Source organism: Lissotriton vulgaris, chromosome 4_1, assembly GCF_964263255.1.
Source record: "Lissotriton vulgaris chromosome 4_1, aLisVul1.2, whole genome shotgun sequence".
NCBI classification, from domain to species: domain Eukaryota; kingdom Metazoa; phylum Chordata; class Amphibia; order Caudata; family Salamandridae; genus Lissotriton; species Lissotriton vulgaris.
Genome location: NC_141691.1, coordinates 1,770,281,318 through 1,770,286,919, shown reverse-complemented (window position 1 = coordinate 1,770,286,919; position 5,602 = coordinate 1,770,281,318).

Sequence of the window (5,602 nt, the reverse complement as noted above, 5' to 3'; positions counted from 1 at the left end):
ATCTACTCCCACACAGGTGGGCTCCAAATGTGCATCGACCATACACTGTGCTGGAGGACATGTTTGAAGAGGAGGTAATCCGCAAATTCGTACTGGACCTTGTAGGCCAATTGTCACCTCATCTGCAGCAACGCAGGCCATATCCAGGAGCAATTACACCCACAGCAAAGGTGATGGCGGCACTTCACTTCTTCGCAACTGGCACTTTCCAGTACACAGTTGGTCATGCCGGGGGATGTCCCAATCCATGTTCAGCATGTTACTGCGGGTTGTGCTGGATGCCATGATGCGTTACAAGGATGATTATATCCATTTCCCATGTCCGGCAGAGCTGGCTGCAGTGAAGGGTGACTTCTATGCCCTGGCCCAGATCCCACACGTAGTGGGTGCCATTGATGGGACACATATTGGTCTGATTCCAACCCAGGCACGTGAAGCCGTCTATCGTAATAGGAAGCACTACCATTCTATAAATGTGCAAGTGGTGTGCCTGGCTAACAACATCATCTCCCATGTGTGTGCAAGATTTCCTGGGTCCGCACATGACTCCCACATCCTGCGGAGCAGCATTGTCCCCCAACTGATGGCTAATTTGCATCAAGAACGTGCTTGGCTTGTAGGTGAGTGTGCTGTGATGACTACTGTGTTGTATGTGTGCCATGCTGCTCACACCAATCCTGGTAATAATGTATGTGTCTGTCATCCCCCCACCTAGGCGACTCTGCGTACCCAAACCGACCGTGGCTGCTGAGCCCCCTACAGAATCCAACTACCCCAGGAGAAATGCACTACAATGAGGCCCACGTCGGGTGGTGGAACGTACATTTGGACTGCTGAAGTCTAGATTTCGCTGCCTTGATAAAACCGGAGGGGCCCTGCCATACTCACCCAGCAAAGTATGCAAAATCGTGGTTGCCTGCTGCATGCTCCACAACCTGGCCTTACGCAATAATATTGCACTGATCATGGACCCTGCAGACCAACAGGTTGCTCCGCCTCCCATACCACCCATGTCAAGTGATGAGGAGAGTGGGGAGGAAGAAGGTGTGGACCAGAGGCGTCAGCTTATTGCTCGCTACTTTCCTTGAATGTGAGTAACTACCTCTTGTGCTGGTGTTCAAAGCGTGATGTATGTTCGCTGGTGATGTGTGGATGTGGTGTGTGGATGCTGCCTGTTCTGGTATGTTCTGTTCGCAAATGGGTGTGGGAGATGGTGTATGTCCAATGCCCCCTACTGTGTGTCCTGTGATCCGCTTAATTTGTGATGAGTGTGGTTTGTGGGATGTTGCTGTACGGTGTGGTGTGATGGGTGTGATTCTGTTTCCTGACCTGTGCTTGTTGTTCTCTCATTATCCCTAGGTTACTCCCACAGAGACATGATTCTCAAGAATATTGATATATGAGTGTTTACGTGGTGTTTATTTACAGGGTGTGGATTACTGTTTGTGCATATTTACAAATAGGTGTTGGTGGGGAAGTGAGAGTTGAAGGTCATGTCAGATGAAAACACCGTGGGGACACCACATTGTGTGATGTACACCTAGTCCAACAGACGTTTGCCAATGCTTGGCATTGTGGGGCAAGATAGTTCGCAGAGTGAATGCCAGGCTCAAGGAAGGGTGAAGTCAGTGACGGCCCCTCTTTGAGCGGGTGGATGGTGCATTGCCACTGCTGTCAGCTGGATCCAGCCTCGGACGGCCCCTCTGTCTTGGAGCCGGAGCGGTGCCAGCTGTGGGGGCAGGTTGTTCTGGGACCACCTCCCTGTCAGTGGCCTCAGGTGATGGTGGCGGTGGCGTTGGTGCACTGTCCTGCTGGCCACTTGTGGGAGGGGGAGGTGGTGTGGGTGCCCTGTCCCGCTGGCCAATTGGGGGAGGGGGAGGTGGTGTGGTGCGGGATAGCCACTCCCTCCAAAGAGCTGTTCGCTGCCCCATGATGTCAACAATTTGTCCTAATCGGGTGTCCACGGACTGCATCAGCTGGCAGGTGTCTAGCGAGTCTTGGTGTGCTCGATCGGCCTGTGCCTGCGACCGCTCGTAGGAGGCTTCCACTCTGGCAATGGCATCCAGGGTCTCTGTCCCAGGATGGGCTGGGTGTTGTTCCCGACCTCGCCTTGCAGCTGCACTCCTGTTTGTGACCTGTGGCGTCACCTGTGTCCTCACCTGTCCACTCTCCCTGCTAGACTGAGATGTCGATGGCCCATCATGTGACGATGGGTCTGGCAGGGTGGCACAGGCAGGAGTGGTGGTGGTGGTGGTGGTAGTGGTGGTGGTGGTAGCTGCACCGCTCACAATGGCAGGTGTTGGTGTTGTGACACTGGCCAAGGTGGTGGAGGCAGGGATGTCCTGGGAGTCTGATGGCCCTGGAAGTGTGCTTGACCTAGCATCGTCCTCTGCACCCGAGGTGTCCATGGATTCTTCTCCTGAGAGTCCTGGCTGTGAGGGGGCGACCGGTGCTGGCGGTTGCTGGTTTCGCCTGTCAAGTTTTGATCACCTGAGGGACAAGAAATTAACAGTCAATGCTGTGGACATGACAGGTTTGTTGTTGTTACATTACACATTACTATACAATCAGGACATGGTTGTTGGTGTCATCATGTTGGTGTGGTAGACAGTAATGGGCATTATGGTGTTGTTGAGGTGGGGAGACAATACTTGTATACGTGGGGTCCGGTCCTGCTATTGGATGGTGCCCCTGTGAAGATGGCTACCTACCTGTAGGTTTGAGGGAGGAGATGCACTGGTCAGCAAATGGTGGCCGGACTCCATCTTGTTCTGGGATGGGACATGGGCGCCTGTTGGGAGCTGTAGTGCTGGACCAACCCCCCCACCCACCCCTACCTTCCCTGTGGACATGGGGGCCTGTTGGGAGTTGTAGTGCTGGACCAACCCACCTACCCCCACCCTCCCTGTGGACATGGGGGCCTGTTGGGAGTTGTAGTGCTGGACCAACCCCCCCACCAAACCTCACCCTCCCTGTGGACATGGGGGCCTGTTGGGAGTTGTAGTACTGGAACAACCATCCCACCCACCCCCACCCTCCCTGTGGACATGGGGGCCTGTTGGGAGTTGTAGTGCTGGACCAAACCACCCTCCCTGTGGACATGGGGGCCTGTTGGGAGTTGTTGTAATGGTTTCCAGGCTTGTTCCGCAGGAGCTTCAGGAATCTGAAGAATAGTCCTCAGCCTTCCCCGACGGCCTTTCGACTCTATCAGACTCTAGAGTATTGAATGGCTCGCCAGGGGAAAACAGGGAAACAAAACAAGGAAAGGCGGGGAAAACAACAGGTCTTGAAAGTGGACTTCAGAGTGGACACTTGGTGAAAAGGCAGGATGTAAGGGAAGGAAGAGATTACTATCTATACCTGGCTACAAAACAATGTATATGCACAATGCCTATATATATATACATATATATACAAGCATCACCTACCACACTAATCGTCTGGACCTTGGAACATAGTTGGTGGGTAGAATATGGTGTTCGTTTTCTGTACATAACAAGACAAAAATATAATAAGTACACTATCCCACTCTAAGCCAGCATGTGAAGGTAAGTGATTTGTAAATCTCACTTTGCTATTCTCTAGAGAAAACTGGAAGAACATCCAATTCCTCTTCAATGCTGGAACGTGTGTGTGAGCCTCTACCTTGAAGTATGCACCAGGTTATCTGCCATATGATATTCACAATTAGTCATCAACAACAGTAACCCCCCAACCTGCCGTAAGAAAAGCTGCGCAAAGCACTGTTACCGTGATTCTTTGTAGCTGAGCCTCGAAACACACCACACACTGGTCCACGCAAGTGCCCCAAATAAAAGTATACCACAATGCCAAAGGGAAGGCTGGTAGGGTGATTCACCCAACGGGAGTCAGCTCCGGCCAGTGAACCTAAATACTGATGCAACAAGCAGCGCCCGGCCGAGTGGCCACCAGGCGGAACACCAGGAGCAGGGGAACCTGGAATAGCAGTACCCGGCCGGATGGCGGGAAAAGACCCGGCCGCCGGGCGGATTACCAGGAGAAGGGGAGATTGGAATGGCTGTGCCCGGCCGGATGGCGAGGAAGGACCAGGCCGCCGGGTGGAGCACAAGGAAACGGGAATTGAATGGAAAACAAATACGGATTGAAATTAGCGTGTTTGTGAGGATTTTCAAGAAAGCAACAGATTACGCTGACACCAAAGTACAGAGCGTCAGTGCGAAATCGTAACCGAAATAGTACGGCCACAGAATAACAGCCGAACAAAACACCCTCACGGAGGAGGTAGGAAATCAAACAGGAAACAACCATCCAAGGAACCGGAAGTCTGGCAAAACGAATAGGGACAGAACAAATGGAAGTAAGGGCTAGACGCTAGAACGCAAAGCGGCGGTCTTTGGTGTAATGCGTCTTTTATAGTGCCACGGCAATTAGAGCTACTGCTCGAGTGGGACCTCAGGGCATGACAGTTGTAGTGCTGGACCAACCCACCCCCACCCTCCCTGTGGACATGGGGGCCTGTTGGGAGTTGTAGTGCTGAACCAACCCCCCACTGACCCCCACCCTTCCTGTGGACATGGGGGCCTGTTGGGAGTTGTAGTGCTGGACCAACCCACTGACCCACCCCCACCCTCCCTGTGGACATGGAGGCCTGTTGGGAGTTGTAGTGCTGGACCAACCCCCCCACTGACCCACACCTTTCCTGTGGACATGGGGGCTTGTTGGGAGTTGTAGTGCTGGACCAACCCACCCACCCACCCCCACCCTCCCTGTGGACATGGGGGCCTGTTAGGAGTTGTAGTGCTGGACCAAACCCCCCACCCACCCCCACCCTCCCTGTGGACATGGGGGCCTGTTGGGAGTTGTAGTGCTGGACAAACCCCCCACCAACCCCCACCCTCCCTGTGGACATGGGGGCCTGTTGGGAGTTGTAGTGCTGGACCAAATCCACCCACCCCCACCCTCTCTGTGGACATGGGGGCCTGTTGGGAGTTGTAGTGCTGGACCAATTGCCCCACCCACCCCCACCCTCCCTGTAGACATGGGGGCCTGTTGGGAGTTGTGGTGTTGGTTGCTTTGACAACATGCACGCCTGGGAACGTAGGAGGCAACATTTGTGCTTGGTCAAGGTGGGTGCATTTGAGCCCGGGCCTTCACATGTGTGTGACTGTGTGGTCCACATGCATGGATTGGAGCCTGGGAGATGTGTCTTTGCAGTTGTGCAAGCCACACCATGACCGTGTGATAGTGGTCATTGGTTTGTACTTACCAGCCTCTAGTCCCTCTTCTATTCCTTCCAGGCTCTCAGGGTGCAGTATGCCCAGCACCTTCTCCTCCCATTCGGCAAATGGTATGGGCCCCGTGGGAGTGCCGCCGCCAGTGTGGTGTGCACGCAGGTGGTTCTTGGCCCTGATGCCTTTCACCCTTGCCTTGAGGTCGTGCCACCGCCTCTGGATCTCGTGTTTGGTGCGTGGCACGGTCCCTGAAGCATTCACTCTGGTCACTATCCTGTTCCACATGTTGGTTTTGGTTTCCAAGGTGGTCTGCTGGACTAGGTTGCCGAAGAGATGTGGTTCGACACGGATGATTTCATCCACCATGACCTTCAACTCAGTGTCTGTGA